The 15,495-nt window shown below is 37.2% G+C and overlaps 1 protein-coding gene across 1 annotated transcript in view; it reads right to left on the reverse strand.

The window, feature by feature from the left end:
• The window catches only part of PDGFC (platelet derived growth factor C), a 129,257-nt gene that overhangs the window by 38,454 nt on the left and 75,308 nt on the right, over positions 1-15,495 (reverse strand). The gene's annotated exons all lie outside the window — the stretch shown is intronic.

Here is a 15,495-nt window from a genome sequence, read left to right on the forward strand (position 1 = left end):
TTCTCTGATTTGTAGAGAGTGAATAAATTAATCATTACGTTTATCAACTTAGGCTTAAGATATCTCAGGAGTCAGACATAGTCAGTGCTTCTAGGTAACTCATAGAGTACTTTCTATTGCATCCTTTGGTCTCCTGGTACCCCTGAATTAAAGGACAAACTCAAAATCCACAGTTTAAATACTAGACCCTTAAAATAAATGCTAATCGATTCCATTAGTTGAGAGGAAAAATAGAGGGAAATAAATATTCTGATCCACCCTCAAAAAAATTCACCTTTCTTATATACATGATAGATCCAGATAATTCTGTTTGTTGGGGTGTTTCTTCTATATTGTTCTGTTCTCCTTGATCTCTGCATGTGGTATCTGAAAACAAGCTGCCATTTGTAATCAAAATAATTTCTGATTTTTCCTTGCGTTATCAGTGTTACCCTGATTGAGAGGTTTCTCAGTCACCCTTCCCACACACCTAATGCCCTTCTGATTATCAGAAATCCACTTGTTTCCAAGTGATCAATCTGGAAACTAATCATTAATAGCACTCACTAGTACTGCACTCCAGTGTGCACAGTTACCGGTATCACTATTTAAGGGATTTAGTAAAGCTATTTTATAAACCAATCAAGTGTAATTTTCTCATGGCAACATGGCAGACTACATGCGTGGTTTGTAATGACCACTCCCTTACTGCAATGTCTCCCTCAGGACCAATTTCTGTTCTTTTATGCTCAACAAACAAGTCTGGTGCTGTAGAAAAAAATGTCTGTTTTCATAAGCAACTGTGTGAGTGTTGGCTTGTTACTGCTGAACAGAGGAGCTCCCTGCACAATACAGAAACTTCACCATCAGCAAGGGGAATCTTTAGAAATCCTGTCTATATCAACAGAAGAAAGTTCCTCATGTTTCCTGGGCATAATGACATTTTTAACCAGTAACTTTATTCCTGTCAGTTATCTAGGCTGAATGTGCTGCAAAAGCCTGATGAAAGAATCTTCTATGCAACTAAAATTCCTCACATTGTATATCTGGACTGAAGTCTGAACTTGTTGTGAACAGTAACAAAAACAAGTGGTTCAGATGCTTTAGTATTTACAAGATTGCGCTAAATAATTCTGCAGCTTCACGTCACAGGGCCAAAGAGCAGCAGGGACAATAGCATAGCCATCTAAAATTATTTCCCCATCAAGAGAAGCTTGTAATTGAAATGCAAGAAAAATAGCATAAATAACCAAGAACTGAGAAGCTATTTTCCATCTGCAATAGAGAAAAAAAAAAAAAAGTAAAATGCACAATGAACCAAAGAATCCTTATTTTCTGCGCAGTGTACAAAGGAGAGAACATAACCCTCTTTGACAATGGCTAAAGAAATCCTCGGGTGTTGTATCTATGTGCAATATATTATTCAAATATTACTAAGTAAAATTTATGACAAAGAGGTAGTCCAGTCTCCTTTCCTGGGATGAAAGATGCTTTTGCCGTTAAGTCATGATGCCCACAATGCCCTCCCCATTAGACCTGTTGCAGAACATGTATTCCTCCTCCCGATGGCTAAGGTGCCTGGGACTGTGGATTGAAATAACAAAGCCAATTTACTTGAAAAGAGCAAGGAACCAATGTAAGCAACTTTAAACTTCAATGCCTTTCCAGCCAGGAAATGTATTTTCCGAGGGAATAGGTTTTCCTCTCCTTTCTATATTTTTTTCTGTCATTAGCTAAACACATTCTGGCAGGCTGTTTACCTTGGCTTGTGGTGCTGTGACTTTTTTGTGGCTCACCTCTGCCTTTGGAATTCCACAAATATATCAATGAGAGTACGAATAAGCCCACAGGGTAAAGCACTTCGTTATATCAATGATGTTGGACCTTTTCATCTGTATATAGATGCATGCTAGACAAAAATCTAGCACACCCATTAAATCAGTTTGCAAAAGGTGAAATATGTTTTTCCTTCCCCCTTTGATAAGAACCCACTACAGTTAATTATTTTTTAAATGAAGAAATGGGAAGTTGATATCAATCCCTGTCCTTTTTTTTCCCCTTCTTTCTTGACAGCATCCTGTGGGATGCTATAATATTTCCATCCCAACTTGTTTTAAAGTACATGGAATTCCAAGGCTTTCCTGATGCTGGCATAGCACACCAGAATACCTACCTCAGCTGCAGATCAAAAGCATTCAAGGTCCCCTGGCAGTTCACCAGACAAACTACTATTGAATACAACTTAGATCATTTATATTTGGACAGCTTCAATTTTTTAAACATTCTGAATTACCAGAAACTGTCATAATAAAAATACCATTTTGATCTTTTTTTCTAAACAAACTTTTAGCACCAACATTCTTTCTAAAGGAAAATTTCCTCTCCCTCTTCTGCCTCCATTTGGAATAATTTTAATTTTTGCTAGTGAAATATTTAAATTTACTATTAAAAAAAATAAAATAATGGTTTACATTATTTAACTTAGCTGCGTATTTGTATAGGAAAAAAAAAACCTGCACAAGTATTGCTGACACCTTAGTCTTCACCTCTTAGACAGCCTTTAAATCATATTTGAAAGTAACCACCTTGCTCTTTGTGACATAAACACTGTATTTACATATAGAGAAAAATAAGGCCAACTGTTTAGGTTGAAGACATGCTTTTCAAAGCTTGTCAGCCTCACTTGCAATAGATTCTGAAGGCCTCCTCCAATCAAACCAGCTCTCCAGTAATGTTCTGATCAGCAGATTCATGTTTATTTGAGTGGAGAAGGGAACACTGGAGTGTGACAGAGGCACTTGAATCCATGGCATCTGATGGCAGATCCAGCAAAACTACATGATGGGACTAGGGGAGTTCAAAGGGGAATACAAAGCTTATGACAAAGGGTAGATGGAAAATAGGAGCACCCCAAGAAGAAGGAAGAAAACAGGAGAGTATGGCATACTGGATTAGAGAAGTGGATGTCAGGCAAACTACAAGCCTAAAGATGTAGTATTACAGTTGTCAAATGAAGAGTGTACTGCATCATTCATTCAACAAGTGGAAAACTTCTTTTCTATTGCAATACTGCCCCTCTCACTGAGACTTCAGTAAGCTTTCCTCAAAGACCAAGGCAAAGAGACAAAAGATGTCACGCAAAATGAAAATCAAAATGACACCAAAAATTAAATAATTGTTAAAAATGAAACTTCAGGTACTTGTGCACTGTTTAGTTTATGGAAGAAGAAAACTTACTTTTAGTATTTTTTTCCCCTCCAACACAGCCAGGCCAGCTAGTACAACCATATATCACCCAAATTTGCCAGCTTCAGATGTTTAACTAATTCATTTGCCTTTCAAATACGTTAATTTACATTATACTGTTTTGTATTTGTTGCCAGATAACAGTACCTATATGAATCTCAGACTAGGAAAGACTGGCCTGTTCAGTCCAGTCCTCTATTTAGCCAGTAAATACAAGATTCCTGAAATCACAAACCACTACCACTGCGCATCAGTAAAAGTTAGCCGTTAACAATTCCACCTGCCGTTAACAACTCCACTTGCCAGTCAGGCATCAGATCAAAAACCTTAAATTATACAGAAAGCAAGTTTCCTGGAGGAACAGAGAGAGCACCTTGGCTGAAACGGTGACAGCACCAGCAAATGCTCTACACAGGGTAAAAGTTCAGTAAATATGGTTCCATTCAACACTATCAGAAATATTTGGCTGGGCTAATTTGAGTGACAGTGAAGTCTGGATACTGAAAAACTGTTTTTCAAAAATACCCTATGTAAAATTTTACATATTTAAAATATTCCCTCTGAATTTTGTCTTTCCAACAGGAATTTCTGAAACAAGTTACACAGAGTCATTTGACTCCAGTTCCTGAGGCTCACTGCATGGGCAATTTATCCATAGCATTCATCCACTTTAGGAGGGTTTGGCAGTGCCTTCCATTACAAGAGGAAACTCCTTTGGGTATCATTACAGATTATCCAACATTTGAGAGTTACGTTCTGTATTTTCTGTCATGCTTTATGCTTTAACATAAAACCAGAGAAAAGATGATGGAACAGCAATGATATGCATAAATTTCCATTGTAGTACCTGTATCTGCTGATCCTACACACACTGTGTTATAACAGTCACTGGAAAGAAACAGCATACCCAGATATAATCCAAAGAAATAACTGATGAGGTCAGGTTTCTGTACTCAGAAAATTATGTTTAATTATACACAAACATCTCTACCAGCAATAGGTATCACTCTCAGCCAATACAGCAAATGAGCATAAAAACCCCAAGTATCCTGCCATGTCTACATTTTCCGTAAAATAAAGATACTCAAGGTATAAACAGAGAACATTTCTAACTGCCACTCACCAAATATGGGCTGTAGTTTCTGCGCCAACCTACTCTAAATACATCTATTTTAGAATATGCAGTACTGTACATTAGGAACTGCCCTATGGAAACACAGATTCATTCACAAATGTTAGATGGTTGCCATGGTTCTCTCTATTTAATTTTTCCTCATACTGATTAGTAACAGCCTGAGGCTTCTAAGACAACCGCACAACTCTCTATTTCTACCTTGGTATTTACGATACATGAAAAAAAAGTTTAATCCTTAGACTTCAGTTTTCTTTCCCTTTATTCACTGTAAGCCAATTTGATCATAAATGTACATTTACAACACTACAAGTGAAAGTGAAAAACAAGACAGAGTTCAAACCCCAGAATTCTAATCTTCAAACATTTGAACATTTTCATGAAGATAAAAGGATGCACTGGTTGTTTGATTTGGAGAAATTAACTGTCAGGCTGCTACTCTGCAGTCTACCAGAAAACAGATTTCCATTTTCTGTGGATCTGCAGAAAAACTGAGGCACCACGTGAAGCTGAGACCTACACACCTTGCATAATCGGTTTGCCACTTGGTGAACCATACTGAAAGCACTGCATACAGAAACAAGAAACCCTAAGAAATTCATCTCTTCACCCTCCTCCCCAAACTCCCCTCTGTATCAAAAGTTTACTTCAGTGCCAATCAATAAACCTAATATTGCTGAAAACTTATTATTTCCCTGATGACTAGTACACTGGCACTCAAACACCTCTAGGAAATAAATCACCATGACTGGCATCTAGGTGCACTACTAAGCATTTAAGTATCTCCATCTTAAGTATGTGAACATCCTGTAGTCTCTGAAAGTAACTTCTGCCTTGTAGGGTGAAAGGGAAATTGACTTTTCCACAAGACTGAGAAACTGTAAACTAGATACATCGGTAAATGTACTTCAGGCTCTAAAACAAAACTCTATATTCAGGCAGTGAGCCTGTAATTATTGATGCAAATGTTAAACTACTGATACAGATAAAGCATGTAAGGAAGTATTTCCAGGAATACAGCAACCACAGAATCCAGTCCTTGACAGCCTGTGCTACAAACTAATTAATACTGGTGTAACTTCTACTGGTACATTATTGCAAGCAATATAATAAGAATCCTATAAAAAAGACATTGTAATCCTGCATATCAAAAGTGGAGGTAAGAAGGAATGAAGATGGTTTCCCAAACTCCTCCTTTTAAAAGGCTGATTGCCAAACTTCTTAGCACCTTACTTCTTTGTGCCACAGAATGGTAGCTATCCCCAGTGTCAGTCAGGATAAGAAACATTTTTTGCTCTCTTTAAATAAGGATTAAGTTTGGTCTGAAAATAGCATTATGAGTAGAACAGAGATACAAAACAAAAAAGTGCATGAAAATTCATACCAACATTATGATTACTATGTATTAAAGACAAAGATGAATTTGGGAAAATTGCAGAGCTTGGAAAAACACACTAACATAAATGAATCCACTTGCAAATGATACCTCAGTCCATTTACTTACCTTGGCCTTCATCTTAAAATGCAAAGGAAGAAGTTCCACAGGGAGTAAGTTTCCATGAGTTTCCATCGCTCAGGGTTACTATGCTACGCTTACCTTTTTCCTATTTGACTACATATTCTCCTGTAGCCACATAAAATACAGTGAGTAAAAAAGATTTTCTACAAAATCAAAGTCACTTGAAAACGTTATTTTTCAAGGACTAGAAAATGGATAACATTTACATGGAACATTTTCTTGCACTGTTTTGCCTTCAGTCTGCCTGCTTTCTGCTCCGAACTGCATATGTGGACCATAGATTTCTTCAGCATCCTGAACATGTTATGAAGTAATAATGCATGTAACAAAAATGACAATAAGATGGATTATTCTTGCCAGTACTCCTATTCTTTGTCACTATGTGGTCCCCAGCCCCCTGAAGTAATACCCATACAAGTTGTTATTATTATTATGTACTTACAGTACACCATGTGGAAACAGCCATCAGAAATCAGAGGCCTGCTGCACTGGACATTGTACTCTCTAAATCATATTTCCATTCATAAAGAGTCAGTCCATTGCTACCAGACAGCATACCAGCTCAGTAAGTATCCTACACCATCCAGTACTACCCTCTCCAGATTTTGGATAATGAAGTGCCTGACCAGCTTTTTCCCAGTACTTCTCTGTAAAGTCTGGTACATTTTATCTTAGAAATTACAGTGCTCATAATAAATCACATGTTCTTACTGTAAAGATCAATATTTTGTATAAAACCAAAATCATCAGTGGAGCTCTGAGCTCACATCAACAGCCAAGGTTGTAAAGAATTCTTGCTAATTCACTATAAAATTTCTAACACTACTGACACAGTAGTCAATATATCTTTTCCAGCTGCTGTGGAAGTTCCATGTTTTTATCATTGTTTTTCAAGCAGCATTTAAAATATTTATTCTAGTATCCCAAATATTAAGTTTTTCCTTATGCACATTCTTACAAATGTAGCAATGACTCCAGTCCACAATGTGAAAACTACTGGTTAAGCAATTTCATAACAATATTCAAAAGCATATTTTGGAAAACAAACAGAAAATGCCCAAGGGGCATTTTCAGAGTGCGAAGATTCACCCATGGCAGTGCAGGCAGCACCCTTTCCCCTGAAGCACACTTCAATGATACAGCATCATCATGGCATCATTATGGTTGTTTCCCCTCTCCCTTTACCCTCCCTTTTGTCTACCTCAATAGAGGCTGGGGCTCCATCTATGTTTATTTAAACGAAAACACCTTTATTTCTTTAGTTCAGCAATACAATAACATATGGTCTCTTGGCTGCTACGCTAGCACACAGGACTTACCAATCCTGGACAGACCATTTATCATGAAGGCCAATATCCTGCTTCAGGACAGGCTAGTAATTGCTACTTCAACAGAAAGTGGAAAATCCCTATAATGTAACCAAGCAGTCGCATAAGACCACATGAGGCAGAAAAAAAAGTGTGTTCCCAACCCTAGCAGGAGATCAGTTTTCACCTGAAGAGTGTAAAGAGTTTCTTCTCACTTCAGTTTATCTAGCTGTAAGCTAGTGGTCATAAAATTATGCAAGCCTATTTTTAATCCAGTCACAGCAAATGAATTAAAGACTAGTATGAAGCGGTACTACTTAATAATTGCTGCTAGTTTACTGGTTTCTCTCTTCCCATATTACAGTCAGAAAAGGAAAAAATCTATTCATTTTACCTTACAAAACCCCTACGACACTTCCACATGACGATCAACCTTTTTTATAAGAGCAACCTTCCTTTCTGCAATTTCTCATCCACATACATCTTCTCAGATATGCCGATTGTCAGATGAGAACAGATTAATGTAAACTGCATTACATTTCACTTCTACTTTATCCTAATGGAGTAGTATCAAGTGAAGCCAGGACTGTTACTGATTGACACTATTTGCTGGTACGACTGCCTAACTACAATTTCATGTGAGCAACGTATTTTGTTAAAACATTGATGATGCACATAAAGAAGCAATCAAAGTGACCACAGCATCTAGTGAGAGGGAAAGAGAAAGGAACAGGACAGGGGAGGAAGAGAAGAAAGAAAAGCTGCATAACAGGTGAAGAAATATAACCATCCATCTAAGAATAGGACGGTAAATTTGCTATTCCTGCTGATCAAACAGGAGAAAGCTGCTTATAAACCTGATGGTGAGCCTATGGGCTTAACTGTACTAGGACTTTCAGTAACCAGAAAGTACTAGGAAAGGAGTGCATACTATGTATAAACTGGGATATTTAGCTACTACACAGGGTAACTTTAGATTACATTGCTGGGCCTGCCCTTACAGCTTGTGTTTCCCTTGACATCAGGACCTACAAGAGCCATACCAGAAACTGGAGGTGGCTACAAGCTCTGTCTAGATCCCTAAACTCAGGTGGTGATGGCTCACAGTGTGTTTCTGTGCCTCCTTATAGTGGACATTTCCTTCTAGCTTTTAACAAGTGGTGGCAAGGGAGCAGGGGATCTGCATCAGTAACAGCTGTTCCCAGAGCATACTAGACAGAAGCAAGACCCAGCAGTGCCACACATATTTTTGAAGAAAGTTACTTCAGTGTACACCATTAGAAGCAGCCAACTACGATAACATGGAACGATTTTAGAAGCAATAAATTAGGATTAGGATCATTTACAAAAATATTTTGATACTGTGGACATAGTTTACTTTATTCAAACCGCTTGCTTGAGACTGAGGGGACCAGGAAGGAATTGTAAGGAGCCTAAAATGTTTTCTAAGCCAATGAGTGCAGTCTCTGATGTGAAAAAGGAGTAAGGGATTATGTCAACTGCCCACTCATCAGCAATCACTCTCCTAACACTCATCTGGGCTGTGAAAATAGGTCTTAGATTACTTGCAAAATAATACCCATTAGAGTGACCCATAGCAACAGTGTGTACTACAAATGACTGCTGGATTTACTGTAAGGAAGGGAAATATGGGTGGGCAAGAATGCAGTGACAGACCCTGTTTGTGCAGCATGTCCTTCTGATCATATCATATAGGCTATGCTGTCCTCTCATTCTGCTCAGAGAATTATCTCCTCTTTCCCTTTTTTATATTGCACTTTGATTTGCTTAGAGAGTACAATTTTGCAGCTCTAAACCCTTTCTGCAGAGCTGAGTTTACTCTTTTTGAAGCTTCAGAAATGTGTGTTACAGAGTAACATCAGTTATAACTGTGCTTTGGTCTTCTAATATTTTATCTTCTTTTACTGCCTGCATTATGTACTTGGTAATATTTACAAATCTGTTATCATGAGAATGATATTAAAGCAACTTTTAATAAGCAGTAGAGAACCCAAAGGAATGAGTATACTTCTGGGTACAGCACACACCTCTGCCAGTGTGAACTGTGGACAGTAGCTAAACTAGCAAAATCGGACCAGCTGGATGATGAGGTAGTGCTTGAATTATTTGGTGATCAAAGAATCAATTTGTTCTGGAAGCATGGAAAATAAAAAATAAATAAAATTAAAAAAAAAGAGCTGTCTCTTACATAAAATAAAATAATAATAAAAAACAAAATACAAGGAACCACAATTTTGTTCAATGATATCAGAACAGAAACAGATCCAGATATTACTTCTCATGAAAGACCCAATCTTTTTTTTTCAAAGCATAGACAGCAGGATACACAAGTCTATTGGAACCTTCTGTGTTCATTAAATTGAAATAATATTGCTACAACTGAACTCACGTGGAAAAAAAGAACTTTTGTAGTTTTAATCTTTTTTTCATTATATGTAAAAGAACAATTTTTAGATAACCAAGGTCTGTCCCTAAATTAACCTAACTTCTTAAAAACTTTGAAGCCCAACCCTCACTCTCATCCTCCATTTAAATTCATTCAACATTTAAACCTCTCTTGAACTGGTGGCACCATTCAGTTGTCTTGCAAATGGACTGAGCAACTGAAAATCAAAACCAATCCAAATCAAAACAAACAATCCCAGAAACATGGGATGTATTCCACCAGCTGCCTTAACACAAGTTTTACAGCACTTTCTATGCACTGCACCAAAAATGCCACTTTCCTGCCACCAGTAAAACACCAATGTTGCTACCAAGGTCATAAATTAGCTATTTCATAGTAATTCTTTCCTATCAGTAATTTCAATTAATCTAAGACACTTGAATGCTAGAACTCATCCCAGCCTTTTAAATTATAAGACCCCCTTTCAGGCTTTGAATAGAACTGATTAACAAATAATTAGTGTGTTGGGAAAAGAAAAAAGTAAAAAAGAAATTGTGCATCGATGAATGAGAGTTCATATGCTTTTTATAATTCCATATATTAATGGAATTGATACTATAAAATGGATCTGACTTGCAGAGCAGAGCTATAGTAATTTTTAACTTCAGTATGATTTCATTTTTGCTGAAGAAGTTAAAGCCAATAATGAAAGAGACATTGACGTATCACTGATACATAGTCATCTAAACAGAGCCCAGCCCACCTATACACACAGCATCTAATAAAAACCAGGTGGCTAAAATTAAACACACTGAAATTCTAAGGCAACAGCTGTAAGAAGAGAGCATTAAGGACTGGTCTTCACTGTAACATTCATCTTTGTTCTCAGAGTCTGTGGGGTTTGGTGCTGACTCTTTTTCCTGTTTTGAATTTGAAGCCTTAGAAATTCTGTGAGACTCCTCACTGCTTTCTGAATTTTGAAACAGAGGTGGCAACTGCAACCCCTGTGTCTTCAGAGTGGGGGATGGAAGAAGGAGAAGCTGCCCAAATCCCAGCAGTCCAGCTACTTAGCCAAACAAGTCACCATGAGACTTGTCTGCACCAGTTCTTTAAATACAGAGTTCATTGAAAGGTCTTTGTCCAGTTATTCAAAGCCAACTTGAACTTTGTACTTACCCAAGAGATAACTTCACCCTCTGTAATCACAGTCCATGAGAAGCATTTAAGACTGTCTGACAGTAAGGACAGCCCATCAGTTGTCTAGAAAACAATTTTCTTGGGAACTAGACCTTGATAAAGAACTCACTGCTCTCAAAAGCCCCAGAACTAATAATTTCTTTGAACAGTTACATTTTTTCCTGAATCAGTGCTTGATTTTAGTACGCTCTCCACACATATATCAATATTGCCTCAATAATGCACTTGAAAAAAACCCAACCAAACTATCCCAAACCCTTTTTTTTTTTCCCCTGAGGTCATGTTTTGGGGTGGAATTTCATCCTTCTATAAGAAAAAGATGCTGACATTATTCTTCCGTATATGTGATCAGTTATGCTCCAAGGTACTTCCATAACAAGGGGCCAAACAGAAACAAAATATCTGTCCTCTTTTTTACTGAAGCACTTAGGAGTTGCAGTCATTCATCCATATTTTACTCTACATGCTGGATGTACAGATTTGTAATAATTACAGAAAGGAAGCTCCATGTGGTGCAAGTTACTCACTGTATCTTACATTACACAGAAAAGTCTCTTTAGAAAATTACATAACAAAATGTTTAGCCTTTTTGTGTTTACCATAACTTATCACTGCACACTTTGCATTTGACACAATGTATGTCAAAAAAAAGAAAAAGACAGCTAAGCAAATATTTTCCTTTTTCATAGCCACTGACTAAAGACAGTGTCTGTATGTTTCCTCTTAATACATTTGTTTCAGTCTTGTCAGACTGAGCCAAATCTTCTATTTTTTTAACCCTTGATAACAATTTCCTAGCAATACATTCATTAGGAACACATATGACTGTTGAAGGCGGCTGGGTTATGTTTTCTACCACAGAACCTTGATGCTCCCTGGGTGGAAGGAAATAGCTTGGGCACAGTTCAGTCATGACAGATCTGAAGTGAAGGGAAGTTGCTTACAGAGACATTAGAGGAAAGGGAAGTAGTGAATTTAATGCATGTGGCTCTGTATCTTTAAGCATCATCCTAAGAAGCATCATCCTTCCCTTAGAGGAAGCACATTCATAGTATTAAGAGTTACGTATTTAATTTGATGTGAAGAGCACAAAAAAAAAAAGTACTGCTCACATATATTTTGCTCCATGTCAGCACTGACAGCTGCCTTTGGCTGAATTAATTTTCTTCAGGCTAAAGTTGGACGCATTACACATATTAATTGGGCAAGCTTTGGGAAGTCTTTCTAAACATTATAGATAAATGCTTCACTTACACTACTATATAAACAGATTCACATATGCAGCTGCTAAAAGTCTCCTTTGCTACCACTGAAAAAAAAAAAAAAACAAAACCCAAAATTCCCACAAAATATTTTTTTTCTTCTCCTACTGCAGCTTTGTATGTAATGCTCCAGTGCTCAACCCACTCGCAGCATCAGACTACCCTTTACAGACAACTCTAACAGCCATGCTCTTTCTGTCACAGAGTTGATCACACAGCAACAAAAGCAACAGATCTGGACAACAAGCAACAATTAAGCAAAAATCAGTCCCTCCTGGTCAGACAGAGTTATGGCACCTCCTTGATGACAGCAGCTGTCAGACACAGAAGTCTAATGGCCTCGTGATTAAAACAGCACTGAGGGGCTAACATCATGAAAATAATGACCTATCTTATCAGTTGTTGTATCAGCAGAAGAAAAGCTGCTGATTCTCCCCATCAGAATGGGTGAGCATCCAGAATGTAAATCTACTATGCCTCTATTAGCTAGAAATTCTCTTATATAGGGAAAATTCACTGCCAGTTCTAATCATGTGAACAGCACTGCACAAAACAGCCAGGAGATTGCATCCTTCTCCTTTCCTGTTTCATTTGCTGGGAAATTTCTTTTGTTTGTAACCTTTTTCTTTCACAAATCACAACTGAAATTAAACAAAGTATACAAGGCTGAAAATACTGCAATATTGCAAAGTTTTATATATCTGTATTATCAACCAAATAACCTGAATCTCCCCTGAGATACATGCACAGATTTAGCTTCCATGTAGTTTGAAGTTTGTTATTCACTTTGGAAAGGACACAGTGGATTCTTAACATTTAGCCCATAGAAAGGATGCTGTGCAGTTGAAACAGAGCTATTGTTAAAAATCATTACCTGTATTTTAAGTAATGCAGAGATGCACTGCCTAAATTTCAAGCAAATCACAATTGTAAAACCAGGACAAAAATCACCTGGAGAAATGGACACAAAATATCAGAAGTTTATTCTAAAAAAAATAGAATTGAAACTTTGTTTCCAAAACTTACAGAACACCACAATTCCGCTTAGAACCAGTGAGAATTAGCATAACAATCAATACATGCTAATGCTGCTCCAGGTAAGGCTGGGTCAGGATTGCTGTTCTTAAACACAAAATTTGCTGTAATGCAAATGGTATACATCAGTAGATACTGTGAACCGAATTGCAGGAAAAAACAGAGTTGAAAAAAAGCCATGCAGGGTCACTCTGATTCAGATTCAAGAAAGTATTTAAAGTGGAGACTAGGTCAGTACTTTCAGTGTAGCTGTATAGTCATGCTAGATGAAAAGACCTCACAGAACAGCTTGAGGTGTCAAAACTGATTTTGGAGAAATCCAAGTGTGGAAGTCAGGTTAGCCAGATACAGGCAGAAACTTGCCATTGCTTCAGGATACACCTAGGACATTTCTCATTCAGCACTACTGCTGTTTTCCTGTTACAGAACTATGTTAAGAAAAAACAGTCTTTATATTGCTTTATAGCTGGATCTGGTTTTGTTTCATTTTTTTCCCCAATGTGTGAGCAATATTTTAATTCCTATGACATTTAAAAGCTGCTAATTATCTCAAACTAATACTCCAGTGTATTCTCATCAGCCCAGTGAGCTGACACTTCAGGCCATTACAGCCTACAGCAATGATGGAGAAAGCTCTGGCACTGAATAGAACATGTAGCTTAAGAAGCAGGTAGAGGAACTAAAAACTGCGAGAATGACCACTACAGGCAACTCCTGAGGTCCTCTGGTACAGTACAGACAGGATAAAAAGCTACCCTAGTACAAACTGCACACTGTTGCACAGGAAGTTTAACATTACTAGGCTGCAGTTTTTAACCTAGTTTCAACCACAGGTAAGAACTGAAGGATCAGGTCACTGTAAGGTCAGAGTTATAATACATTAAATTGAATGTCCAATTTTGTTCTGCCCTTTGTCATATAAACTTGCCTTTGGAGAAACTGTCAAGTACTCTACAGCAACATTACAGATTGTGTGTTTAAAGATGGCAGAAACAGTGGAGCAATAAAGAGTACGTGATGCAGTCAATAAAACCCCTTAGCTTTTCTACAGAAGGTACTGGAAAAACAAATAATTTTATTAGGAACTACAGGAGATAAGAAACATAAGACATTACTTATAAAGAGAGATTACTCTGATAACTGGTAGCTTACCTGGCCTGTGAGGAATTGTTTTGTGTAGTTAACCTATCTGTATTTTAATTATTTCATCAACTGGTCAATTATGTATACACCCTTCACATCAAACAAGGTACACATTCTCTTCCTTTACTGAGTTTGTTATGAATTTAAATTTCATAGGCACCCTACCTATGTTTTCTTCATTTGTCTAAAAACAACAATATAACTCCCTTTTCCAGGTCATTATCTTCCAAGCCAAAAACCCCAATGTGTCCTCAAAGGGGCATGTATCAGGAATTGCATTCACAGAACTTCCTGGTATCCCTGCACAAATATGAGCATGATAAGATTACAGCTGAGTGAAGATTATGAGCGACTTATTACTGTTTCTTAATTTGATCAGTACTTCTGTATTCAGCACATTGTTTACTTAAAATAAATGTACTCCCATTAAAATACTAGTCTAGTTGTAATATTAAAAATATTTTAGCTTATCTTACTTTTTTCTTTGCAAGTGGATGAATGAATCACCCTACCTGGATTTTCTTTCACTTGCCCCTTCACTCTGTCATATGCAAAGAAGAGAAAAAGGAAGCTAAGTTTTCATTTAGAGGAGAGAATTATTGTGCAAAGTTAGGACACTCATCTGAGCAAACATATGTTTGTAGTACTTAGTATTTTAATTATATCTGACATAGCCTTAACAATTACTTCTGCCAGAATTACCAAAGGAAGATATATGCCCATCTTTTACGAACCTCATCTCTCTAACTAAGAGTAAGTGCAGAAGTAACATTCAGGAAATTCAAATTTGATATGAAAAGTTGATACAAAAATATAAAACCGACCAAGTATCACTTAATTAGAAAAACTAAAATAAAAAATCAAATCAAATGTGTATATAAAATACTAAAAAAATAAAACCAGAAACAGAGAAGAAAACAACCAACTACTTTGAAAGGAAAATCTTGTGTGAAGTACCTCTCCAGGAACACACCAAAGGAGGATCTACCATTCAAATGACGTATTTTATCTGTTACTTAATTTACTGAAAAGAGCTCAGGCAACATACTGCTGTTCACACATTGGGTTTTTTTACAAAGTGTTGCTCTGATGGCAGACAGATACAGGATACAAGAGTTTAGGATCTCTCCCCTTTCACCCACCCACAGAAAAGCATATATAATGTCAGCCTCTACTACCTCACAAAATATCCAAAACTTGATCAATCAGATGATTTGGTTCAGAACATCCATTCTGGTACCTGCTATGTCATGGTTGTTCCCTGCTCA

Source organism: Pezoporus occidentalis, unplaced genomic scaffold, assembly GCF_034315485.1.
Source record: "Pezoporus occidentalis ecotype Australia unplaced genomic scaffold, CSIRO_AGI_Poc_V1 ctg1, whole genome shotgun sequence".
Lineage (NCBI taxonomy): Eukaryota > Metazoa > Chordata > Aves > Psittaciformes > Psittacidae > Pezoporus > Pezoporus occidentalis.